Source organism: Protopterus annectens, chromosome 4.part0 (assembly GCF_019279795.1).
Source record: "Protopterus annectens isolate FY-2018-M chromosome 4.part0, PAN1.0, whole genome shotgun sequence".
NCBI classification, from domain to species: Eukaryota; Metazoa; Chordata; order Ceratodontiformes; family Protopteridae; genus Protopterus; species Protopterus annectens.
The window spans coordinates 1,664,714,796-1,664,727,295 of record NC_056733.1 but is presented as its reverse complement, the minus strand read 5'-3'; the positions used below and the strand labels follow the sequence as shown (position 1 = coordinate 1,664,727,295).

Genomic DNA, 12,500 nt, shown 5'->3' with positions numbered 1-12,500 from the left:
GCAGTCAGCCGATCCAAATCTTTCTTTAGTGCATTATCAGCCAAACCTGAGCACTGTAGCACTCTGTGTGTAGTCTAAACTGTAGCAACTGCTTGCTACATTGTAGGAAGCAGTTTGCTACAGTTCGGAAGTAAAAAAAAAAAAGATCTCACTCTCTCTCTCTCCCACTCTCTCTTTTTTTTTTTTTTTTTTTAGCTAAAACCTGAGTATTGTAGCACTCCGTGTTGTCAGGGTATAAACTGTAAAACTGTTTGTTACAGTTTAAAAGAAGAATTTTTTTTTTAAACTAAAACTTTAGAACATGACAACCCAGCAATGATCTTATTCAGTGCATTGTTATATGGTATAGTGCTCAATGCATTTTATTGATTTGCTGAACAGGAATGCTGCTATGACACTCACCATAGTGTCATTCTTATTCAGCACATTATTAAAATTTAAATTATATTATGTAAATTATATTAAAGTAGCAGGTCATGTATTTGTCAACATTTTAATCAAATTTAGGGGTAATGGTTGCCCACCTCTGCTGCCAAGTCAAAATAACATATTACACAGAATGCGAAATGAGGCTATGTTTCCATGGTCATTCTGTGGTGTCCTTAAATTGTATTGCTGGTGTAGTTAACGACATAGCAGTGGTTGATTGAAGCCCACTGAAGTAAACTCTATAGCAGAAGAAACAGCTGTTTTAAAAGCAAGAAACTGCCAACTAGTGAAACTGGTGAACACAAAGTTCAACAAGTGCTATACGTGGGGCAGCATAGTGAATGAAAAGTAGGGTATCCCATGGCTACATTTGTAGGTGTGACTCTTTTTTTGTTTAAAATATGGGCTTTGTAACTGCTTAGTCATACTGCCGCATTCTTTTTTATATTTATTGTGCCAGTTATCTCCAAGTTTAGTTGAGGTTATTGTTGTGGAAATTTACTTTCTTTTTGTCTCTGGAAAATTGCCTGCCTCTAATAATCTCCCTGCCTCTCATAGTCACAGAAATTCCTGCTCTATAACACATATATTGCATAACAGAACAATTATTTCTTGCTTCGGTTTCCCATTCACTTGCTACATTGCACCCTGTTACTGCTGAAGCCCTTCTAGCATGACACACACTTCTTGGCTAGTTATCTCTGAGCACTGTATAGCACATTTGTGTAACCATTAGCACTTTTACCTCAGAGCACTTGATTCTGTGGCTTGTTTCCTTGTTGGGGTGTCTTCGGTGTGGCCTTTCCATGTTTGTCTTATGTCTACTTGGGTATTTGCCGGGGATCTCAAAGCCACATCTCCAAAACATGATTGTAGGTAATTTGTCTTCCTCATTACTACCTTGTCTGCATGAGGGGTGTGTGTGAGTTCCATGTTAGACTGATGTCATGTAGAGTATTGAATCTCTGTTGTGAGCTCATTCCATCCTAAGGTATACACTGGCTCCCCCACAACCTTGAACAGAGAAAATCGGGTACTGAAGAGTGAGTGATAGCAGCATGACAAATGACTTTATAACTTACATAAATATGTACTCATACCACTGTTCACATATCTTTGTTTGTTGGAATTCATTTGATAATCTGTGCATTTTAGTTCCCTAGTCAGGAAAACATACATCAATTAGTTTTAAATGGACTGTCAAAAAAATACAATGAGGTAGTGTGTGTGTACAAATATGTCTGTATTTTTACATATGCATATAGTCATGTGTAGGTACACATACACACGCACACATAATTCACTATTATGCTTATGTGTAACTATCAGAGTATCTAGTGTGTGTGTGTGTGTGTGTGTGTGTGTGTGTGTGTGTGTGTGTAATATATGTATGTACCTGTAGAGAGAGAGAGAGACAAAGATATAGGTATTGAAAAACGCACACATACTCACTCACCCATGCACTCCTTCAATCAATGTCTCTGAGCCCTGTGAGAAACTGATTAAGAAACAAAGAAATCCATCTTTATTAGGTTAATCAGTTTAAGTTGGGTTTCTGTGCTTCATTAGTTATAAGTTTACTTTCTCACCCCTAGATCAAGATAGAAATAACATCCTCGTGCTATGCAACAGGAAGAATAGGAAATAGCTTTGAAAACTTCCTATGTAAACAAATAGCATGATTAGACCCAAATCAAACCCAGTATAACCTCATTCATTCTGGAAATCTGTTAGACATCTGGCATATTTCACCCTCCTTTCTTTTCATGTTACTGTTGGGTTACGTGAATAAGTCCCTTCATAATGGCAGGTAATGAATTTTATAACATTATGCAGTCAATGTTTCTCTTTGCCTGATTAAAGTGTACATTTCTCATTATAACTAAGTGAAACCCTATACATCCTCAGACTTTTAACTGGCAAGTCTTCATTATGTTTTACATACCCTACCTTATCTTTTTAACCTGCTATTACATGAAAAGTGGTACAGTTTAAACGTTTAGCAATTTTTTGTGTTGAAGATGATTGTATTCCTTTAAGCAAGAAATGTATAGCTGACAGTTATGATTGTTTAACATGTAATGTTGGCTGCAGTTCTGTTATCTTTGCTTACCGATTAAAGCTGTGTAGCACTTTTTCAAGTCTGTCCTATGTTAGAATGAGGATTGTTTGCTTTTCTGTTATACTTTCATTTCTTAGTAGTGGCCTTTGGATTGGAACCAGAGCAGTGCACTCTGAGGTGGTACTTGTGAAGTGCTACTGTACCTATTTTCCACTAATTGTAGAAAGTAGTAATATCCTTTCCTGGAAACACAGTTTTGACTGCAAAAAAACATGCTGTCTCAGCAAAAATGCTCTCTAATTTTTCACTCTATGAAATCTGCTTCATAAGTAGATATTTATTAAAAGGTGTTTCTTCTGGACATCTAAACAAGAATGGTTTAGCAACTTAAATGCCAGAACTTTTGTCATTAAGAAAAAAATAAAAAAAATAATGATCAGAAACAGATTTTATCAAAAGCAGATTTCTTTATTTAGATTACTGTTGCAGTTATCCTGACAACCAGTAACTTTGGCTATGTCAGGCCCAGATGTACAGCCCAACGTTCAGAGGTCAATACCCTTCACCCTCCAGGAGTTAATGCCCATTTCTCTGGAATATTGGGTATTAAAAGAAAAAAAAATGATATCCACTCAGACTATGTTAGATCTTTCTTGTTGTGATTTTCAACAGAACTCAGGACAAATAAGTACCTCACTGGGGAATCTCTTTCCATAACAATATTTTTGACAATGGGCAAAATGTGCAATGATGTCATGTTGGAGGGCGGATTTACCCAACAGGTATTAATGTAAAGGTTTTGTGTAGTAAGAGACAAATCCACTGTTTGACTGCAGCACATTAAGCTGCCATCAAACATGGACTAGGGGAGGGGTCAAGTGGTTGCCATTTTGTTTACTCTCATTAAGCACAGCTATTTAGTCAGCATAAACTTTTTAAAAAAGTAAACAAAATTGGGTAAAAATGAAAGTAGCAAAGTAAGTGCAGCAACAGGAATGAGGACTTACCGATTTTAATTTCACCTTGCTAAGCACAGGTTGGTAATACTTGATCAGGTAGCATGGAGAAAAATGAATGCAGTTTTGTGTGTGTTTGAGGGAGAGACAGGGAGAGGAAGACAGAAATCATGCGAGACACATAGAGAAAACACCTCTCAGTATGCTCTAGAATTCTGGACAAACATAATAATTGGGGGCGGGGGGGCAAAGACTTAAAATACAGACAGTTTTAAATACAACCCTAAAGAACCTAAAAAATAAACAGAGCAAAAGATTTTTCGTAACCATGGATTTTACGAATGATAAGAAGTATGAAACTGTAATATCTGGCTTTATTGATTAACTGTAATGATCACTGAATTACACAAGAATCTAATTCTTTTGAATGACACAGTGAACATATGAGATAAAACTGGGATAGTTAAGAGGCATTGGTGCAGGCTGCAGTGCCTTATGCAGCATGAGTTTGTTCATTCAATCAAATTGAGACTTTTCATAGGTTCATAGGTTGGTACTATGCTATCAGCCCTAGGGCCTATACAAGCCTAGCCATAACAATTCCCTGGTTATTTCTTCCCACATTATTTACTTCCCTGGACCCCTGTCTAACAGGGCAACTGACGTGATCCCCGGGGTGAATTTCCTTTCTCCCATCCAATCATCAAGGTTCCTTTTGAAGAGGGCCAAAGAGGCACTCTGCTTGACACGTATGGGCAATCTATTCCAGAGTCTGGGGAGTCTCTGGGTCAGAAACCTATACCTCCAGCATGTTTTGTTTATTGTGATGACAGGGTTTATATCCCTGGAGCATGTGGCTTTGAGGGATTGGGATTTCTTTAAGTGTAGCATGTCCAACAGCTCTGGGCTTGACATGGCCTTGTATGTTAAGCAGAGATCGCCTCTGGGTAGACAGTATGTGACAGAGTATAGCTGGAGTTTTTTAAGGTGGTCAGCGTAGGGCATCTGCTTTTGAGGTGTACTCAGTCAAGAAAGGGGATGGAATTTTGTGTTTGTGCTTGTGTTTCCGTCCTTCTGTGCCTCTCCATCTGTATGTTTTATTGTGTGTGCATGTGTGCGTGCGCGTGTGTGTGTGTGTGTGTGTGTGTGTGTGTGTGTGTGTGTGTGTGTGTGTAAAACTGACTGTGCCTCTGCATCTATATGTATACCTAAATGACTTAGATTTTGGATGTAAAATACTTCTTCCAACAACTATTTATTTATTCATTTGCTTATTTTTTGACTGAGATGGTCTGATTAAGCCAAGAAGGACCCTTTTTTAACGGACACCCAGGGAGAAAAGTTCCACAGTGTTAGCAGTAGTGTACAATAAAAAGCAGAATACATTTTAGATAGATTAAAAGCTGAATATATTTATAAATGCAATTTGAACAGTATTACCTGTGGAGAGAACTCCACAGGTTACTGTTAACTTCTTTTCTAGGTCTTTTATCTGAGGAGTAAAACTCCCATGATATTGTTAGTACAGTGCTATATAGTGAAATTCAGGATGTACACACACATGCATGTATACCTACCATCAGATTTGTGAGTAAAATAATTCCTTAAGATAGATATTCTATGATATAACAACTTTGAAACATCAAAAATATACAAAAAAGTATATAACTATAAAAATAATAAAAATGAATTTAACATATAGCTCATTACCCAGTGGGATAATGCCCTCCTGGGATGTCATTACCGTACAATAAAGGATCTTCCAGGGGAGGTGAGGCTCTCTGCCTGACATTCAGCATCACAACACTCCTGGGTAGTTTGTTATTTCCCTGCAACTCCCATCCTGTTCAGTATTACTGCTTGCATGTTTTACCTCTATCTAGAGTGCAGTTTCTGTCTAGGTATTTTTTTTTTGTTGGACACACATTAGGGAATGTTAGACCTAGAAAAAGATATGTACTTTTGTACTAGATAAGTTCTCCACAGCTGTTACGTTTTAAGTTTAGGCTCAGAGCACAACATCAAGGACTAGAGGGTGTGCCAAGGATACACCCTGAAAACAGTAGGAAGTGGGAAGTGTTCCTTAACAGAGCCACTTAGACAGGAAGAGTATTGTTTGGGGTCATCTTCAGATATCCAGTATCCCCCTAAAAAGAACTCCAACATACCATTACAGCTCAAGTGTCTAGGCCCAACTGAAGCAATTCTGCAGCCTCCGGATTATATGTCTGACTTTCCAGAGACCGCTAATGAAACCCGTTTGGAGAGTTTTTTATTTTTATTTTATTTAACATTTGTTGACTGGAAAAGTCTGACTAGGACAGAGCCTATTTTTAGTGGAGGCCCCAGGAGAAACACTTCAGACACATGTCTTTAGAATGTGGGAGGAAACCGGAGTACCTGGAGGAAACCCACACGAATGCAGGGAGGAGATGCAGACTCCACACAGAAGTTACCCCAGCTGAGAATCGAACTGGAGAACCTCTTGCTCTGAGGTGACATTAACCTCTGCACCACTGCACCACTGCACCACACAGATGCTAAAGAAACAAGGTGTGTCCAACTGTGTCGATAATCAGGTTTTGAATTCCATATCAGGCATCCAACATTGGGTGTCTTTTACCAAAACATACCTCAGTACTTCTAAATGTGAGGATGGGTTACTTTTTTAAATTGTCAGGCCTAGGCACCTGGCAAGCACTCAGTTTCTTGATACCAGGCAGGGCCCATTCCTATACCCCAATCTCATGAGAGTTGCCCCTGAACAAGGGATCATTTTATCCCAAGAATTTCTACAAACACTACACAGCCTGCAACCAAGTGCAGATCCCTCTGTCTTTATATTCCCCTCTGGTTAGAGGAAGGGGGATTACTCTCCTGAAAAGGTAGAGACCCTCTAACAGAGAGAGGGAAGATTTGGATTATTCTTCCTAAATTTCTTTTCCCTAGGTTGTGATACAAACTCAGAAAACACCGTTTCCTCTGTTTCTTAAACAGTGGAAATCATGTTTGTATAATGTAACACCACATCAAATATGAGACAAAGAAGACATCTAAGATATATTGAGTTACTGGGAAGAAATGCCCTAAACTTCTTGATATTCCTTAATTTTTGAGGGCCCTGTGGATGTCATCTTTGCAGCATTCAAGAAACCAAACATCAAAACCCCTGCTCCTAGGAAGCTGGATTCATTTTATAGTGTCCTTGCTTAGCATAATAATAATTACAAGATTCATTTGGCAGATTCAACTATATTGTCTACAGATCCCGAGCAGGAGTACAGATTGGTTCTTGCCTCCAGTACTCTCCCAACTGACAGGGAAAGCAGACTGCCAAACCAGATTGGGATGATAATTTACACAGCTACAACTTTGGCTTTCTGGACCATGAACTGTCAGTTGCACTTGCAAAATAACAGCATGCTTACTTAGACAAACTAAGGGCAAGCTTGAGGGAGTGCTTGATGTGGAGCATAGGGCAAAACTTATAACTGAGACAGCAGAAAACTAAATTGTGTTAGGACACTAAAAAAATATTGAGTTTGCTGTGATGATGTTTATACTGCATCCAGGGCTGCAGTTAAAGTGGCAGGGAGACCATATGGGAAAACCTGGGAGACTACATGGGTCCTCAGTCCCGTGAATGCAGCCATGACTCTGTAGGTATTTTGCCTATCTTACCCACTCTTCCAAAATCCCACCCTATGCCCATCCCCTTCCAATTTGCCATTTTATACCATGATTGGAGGAAAAGTCATTAAATGGCTTCAGACCTGGAAAGACATCTTGCAGTACAAATAAGTCCAACAAATCATTTCCCAAGGTTACAGATTATAGTTTGTAAAAACATCAGTGATCACAAGTATCCCCATGTGTCAGCAAAACATATGTCAAAAAGTTTCTAAAATGGGGTATTAGGATTTGAAGCTTCAAGAAAAAGATTTGTACCTCCTTTGGACTTAAAGTTTGTCCTAGAAAAACCGAGTCAATCATCTTTTGAACTAGCATTCAATGAGTTGCAGTCCCTATTAAGTTCTTGACCTAGGAAACAGTACTGTAGGTACCGGTCACCTCAGCTTGAAGGGTATCAGAAATTGAAACCATGATATGCAAAGAAACATTTCTACTTTTTTACCTGGACAGTGTAAAGACTAGAACAAATTCCTACCTTTTTGTCTGAGGTAATGGCAGCTTTTTCCTTCTATCAAGACATAAAACTTACTTGGACTTCTTTCCCAACTCATCAAAAGCAGGGAGAAGGAATAGTGCAAATGACTGTGATATATGTACAGAGCCAAAAATAGTAGATGTTCCAACCAGGTATCAGTCTCTTTTGGTACCAAAAAAGAGGAAAGGAGATTATAAAAACAACCAGTTTTTAAATGGCTAGCCCCATGCATTGTGTTGTGTTATTCTTACTGTAGTAAGAAACTCTAATGATGTGTGAAAGCTCATAGCACTAGGGACGTAGCTGATGTTATGACTTGCCCAGACTCAAAGCAGTTTTGCAAAACATTACTATCTGGACATGTTATCTACAAAACAGATGGTTTGCTATATTCATACTGCAATGCATGCTGCACTCTAACCACTCCATTCTGTCCACCTCCCGTTATTCATTGAGCTTGGGGAATCACCCAAATACTCAGGGCTACTGCAGGATGTATTACAGTTGTGCTGAAAGTCTACCGAAGCATTGATGTAAATTAAGAGCATAGTACAGTTATATAAGAACATACTATGATAGTAATTGTTCTACTGAATCACTATTACAGTAATATTTCCCTCCCAGAATGTCCTCTCTGTCTGAAGAATCCTGCAGTAGAGTTCTTCATCATTTCCATAACACAAAGGCACTGAGACACAGACATGATGTGATATCTTTTATTCGATCAACAAAGACTCGTTGCAGTATCATATCTGTGCTTTCTATTTATGAACCAACACAGCATTCTTAATTTTTACTGTGCTTAACTTATACTTTTCCTTCTCCCTTAGAGAGTTTTAGGCCTGCTCACGTCTGAATAACATTTTGGTGAACCCTATTTCTCCTTTCCCCATTATTACTGAAGTAGATGGGGTTCTCTTCTACTCTGAAGAGAAAAGCTTTCACTTTGCATTGCCTTGTTTCCTAGGTAACAAATCTCTAATTCTTTATTGTAGTAAGAGTGAACATTGTTTTTATACTGGAGATGTCCTTGAATCCCAGGTAGTGGGTGTTTGCCATGCCTGAAGGAGGAAGGGTTATGAACTCTTGAAATCAGGCCACACATCTGTTCCTTCCATACCTCTCAAACTCTTAGTGCAAGAAATCTGGACAAACTGTGACAAAATGGGGGCGCAAAGGCCCCCAAAATAGGGACATATTACAAATATTGCTCTTATAAACTTGGAACATTGCTAGAGTAACAGGGTTTGTTTTAACATACGTTTTCTGTAGGATTTAAAGGCTGAAAATCAATTGTATGTCGTCATTTAGTGACTTCAGACCTCGGACCATCCTATTGATTTGCCAGAAAACCACAAATTACGTGAAGAATAGACCAAAAATATGAGTCAAAAATCTGGACAGTTGAGAGGTATGGTTCCTTTTGTGGCTGAAGCTCCCTGTGGTCAGTACTACTACAACAATGAGCTACTCAAATATCTGTTACAGTAAGTTTTTACAAAGGATCCCTTCAGTTTGGAATGCTATATCTGAAACAGTTTTAGGCTATTGACTGCAAGTAGTTTCTGATCTTTATTTAATAAGACATTATCATACCTTTATTTCCATGTTGTGTTTATCATTTTTTATACTTACAAAATCCATAGATGGTCTTTATTTCTCATGTAATGCATACTCTGTAAAAATATTTTATGATCACAAGTTGCATTTCCTATTTTGAAAGCAAACCATATACCATTACATAACCCATGTGTTGATGTGCATGTGACCCCACAAACATCGCAACTCTGATGACTTATGCACACTTCCCTTCACAACTCAATATGTTGCTACAGTAGGACTTGCAGCTCATTGAGTGCACACATGTTGGTCTGTCTGCTGTAAGCCGAAAGATCAGCATTTATTGGGCAACAGTACATTGGATCGCCTCTCTCCCTCAGCAGTGAGGAAGCTGGAGTTAGCCACTTCTCCTGCACCTGGCCTCTAATTGGTTCCTGGCTGTCTGGGTCATGGTTAGGACTTGGTCATCATTATGCTGGATGCTAGCTTACAGCAATGCAGCCTATTTTTTTTTTTTATATCCACAGGAGTCCATTATAGTGCATGGCTTAGTTTTCTTATTTCTTTGTGCTTTTTTGAAGATAAGTTGAGGTCTTGTTTTCTATGGTTCACTGTAGTTTTACTGTACAATTGTATCTTGTAAAATTTTTGAGAGGCATGTAGTACAGAACAGCACACCACATAACAGATGATGTATTTTATGCACTTGGTGCTGACATTGATTCACTTAGAGAGAAATAAGTGAGCTACCTGAGATATGTGTGTTTGTGTGTGTGTGTGTGTGTGTGTGTGTGTGTGTGTGTGTGTGTGTGTGTGTGTGTGTGTGTGTGTGTGTGTGTGTGTGTGTGTGTGTGTTGAATCAGAATGAGACAGAGAGAGCCTAACTAGAAGTCTATGTCAGACATTAACCCAGAAACTACATGGAGCCAAGATGAAGATTCTATAGTATTCTATGTTAGTTTTTATCTTTCTCTGCACATTAGTTTTACATGTCATTTCAATGTCGGAAGAGTTAATTAAAAATAAATGTGTATATTTGTGGTTTACATCATGAGATGTGCACAATGTGAAGAGTATGGGGTAAATGAAAATTACTTGGTATTTCATTATATTGGGAAAATCCAGTGTACCTAAGAAAGAAGGCAAATTATCTTCATAAATGTGGTAGCAGCCTGCAATTGTTTTAGTTGGCAGTTTCAGTAGTATGTGTTAACAGAGCAAGTTTAGCAACAGTATTGGAAGTTCATATGGTCTAACTTTCCCCCTCTTTCCTTGCATGGTCTATCAAACAGGCAGTTAAATAGTTGTATGGTTGTCAACTAATTATTATTGTTGTTATTGCTATTATTATTATTATTGTCTTACATTTGTCATCAGTTGTTCAAAATATTTTTGACATAGTAATCTGCATCTGTGGTACTCTGACAGAGAATTCATTTGTGTTCCTGCAGGTGGGGATGGTTGTGAATAGATTTGAGATCTTGTAAAGCTTCCTGAGGGATGTAGGAGTTGAACCCTATCAGGGATGTATGGTTCTCCCCCAGGAGATGGTTGTATTTATGCTACTTTTGACTTGACCATTGTTGCAGGCTAGAAGTAGGTCTTATGATCACCATAACACTAAGTTCAAAAGAGGTACACACTTTAAAGAGCACAGTATATCTTTGCAGCATCTGCAATGAGGAAGTTGAGACGGCACTGCCCAAGTGTACCAGTACATGTCGGCTGAGCACACCCACTACAGACTACCTTGTCAATGTCCAGTAGAGAGAGATAAAATATGGTACATTACATTCTCCTATTAGCTTGAAAGGGCAGCTGGGACACTTTTTCTGGAGGTGAGGAAACATGGTATGCAGGACAGCTCATGCAGAATCTTGTAAATAAGCTGCTAATAGCACCTTATTCTTTTGTGTGCAATACAATATAAGGATGGCAAGGCAATGGTAGTCCTGCCACTGAATTACACTGCCTACATGAAACTGAATTAGAGAGACACAAGCAAGGGGGAAATGTTAGAAAGAAAACTATTTAAGAAGCTGAATATACATGTATGTCTTAAAATTCAATTTATCTCACCTTTCCAAGTAACGTCAGTTTAACTGAATCAGGATCTTTGTTGACAGTTCATAAAGTTACATTTTAGAATGTTGTTGTAGGAGTTTGAGGTATGATGTATACTGCCCCCCCAATGCACACACACACGCACACACACACACACACACACACACACACACACACACACACACACACACACACACACACACACACACACACACAACTGTTTCACACCACATCACCAGAATTGAAGTGTTAGTGGCAGAGCTGAGATAATACGTTAGAGCCTCTTGGGTTCAGAGAGATATAGAAACTAATAGTAGAGAGAAAGCATTCTGAAGAAAAAAAAACAGGAATTTTCTTAGGTTATCTCTTTTAAAATGCAAACCTAAAGAGCACATACAACTTTCATTACCTGCTAGTCCCAACTAATCTTATAATAGGCTTATCCCTCCTGGGAAAGAGGTGTTGTGACTCACTTGAACTTTTCCTAAAAAATATAAAGGAATTATACTTGTTATTGTTAGATGAAAAAAAAATGTGCTTCAGCTCATTGCTGATGTATTCTCTGTTCTTCTTCTCAAACTGCAGACTCTTTCTCAGCTTCCACAATAACCCCAGGGGCAGGTAGTAGTTGCACAAGTTACTGATACAGCATTCGAGGAACTGCTAACAGGCACATGATGCAAACAGCAAATTGGAACCGACAGGCTGTCGCTCACAGATCTCAGCTACATGGTGTGTACATGTAGCTCTGAAATGCTTTTTGGAATCAGTCCAGGTTACTTATGCTGTGAAGCAAGTTCCAATTGGAACGTTGATTAGTTGCAGAGGGCTCTTTTCCCAACCAGCATTTCTAGCTTCTTTAGTGGTATTGCAGTTTATGAATCATTTTCTACTTACTATGCTGAAATAGATCTCTTGGGTACATTGCTCAGTTATTGGAGAGACTTGTTAGGCAGTATTTTGACAGCAATACTAACCACTGATATACTTTTGCAGAACTGAAGGTCAATGCAAGCTTTAATGCAACTCCTGTTAGTCTTTGCTAAGAATATAAACATTAGATGATAAGTACTAAGTGGACATAAGGAGAGGAATGGATTGATTATACAAAAATGTGCTGCTACATATTCAACATCTATGACATGTGATCACATTTTTTCTTGCAGTGCAGTTGCAATTTGAACAAGTGTTTTTCCTATTTCCAAGACAATGCAAAGCAAACACCTTGTGTGGAAACAGTATATCTCAGTCTGAGGAAACC

The 12,500-nt window shown here is 38.5% G+C and overlaps 1 protein-coding gene across 4 annotated transcripts in view; it reads left to right on the top strand.

The window, feature by feature from the left end:
- Nucleotides 1–12,500, top strand: part of PCDH1 (protocadherin 1) — a 1,308,367-nt gene that overhangs the window by 1,078,243 nt on the left and 217,624 nt on the right. The gene's annotated exons all lie outside the window — the stretch shown is intronic.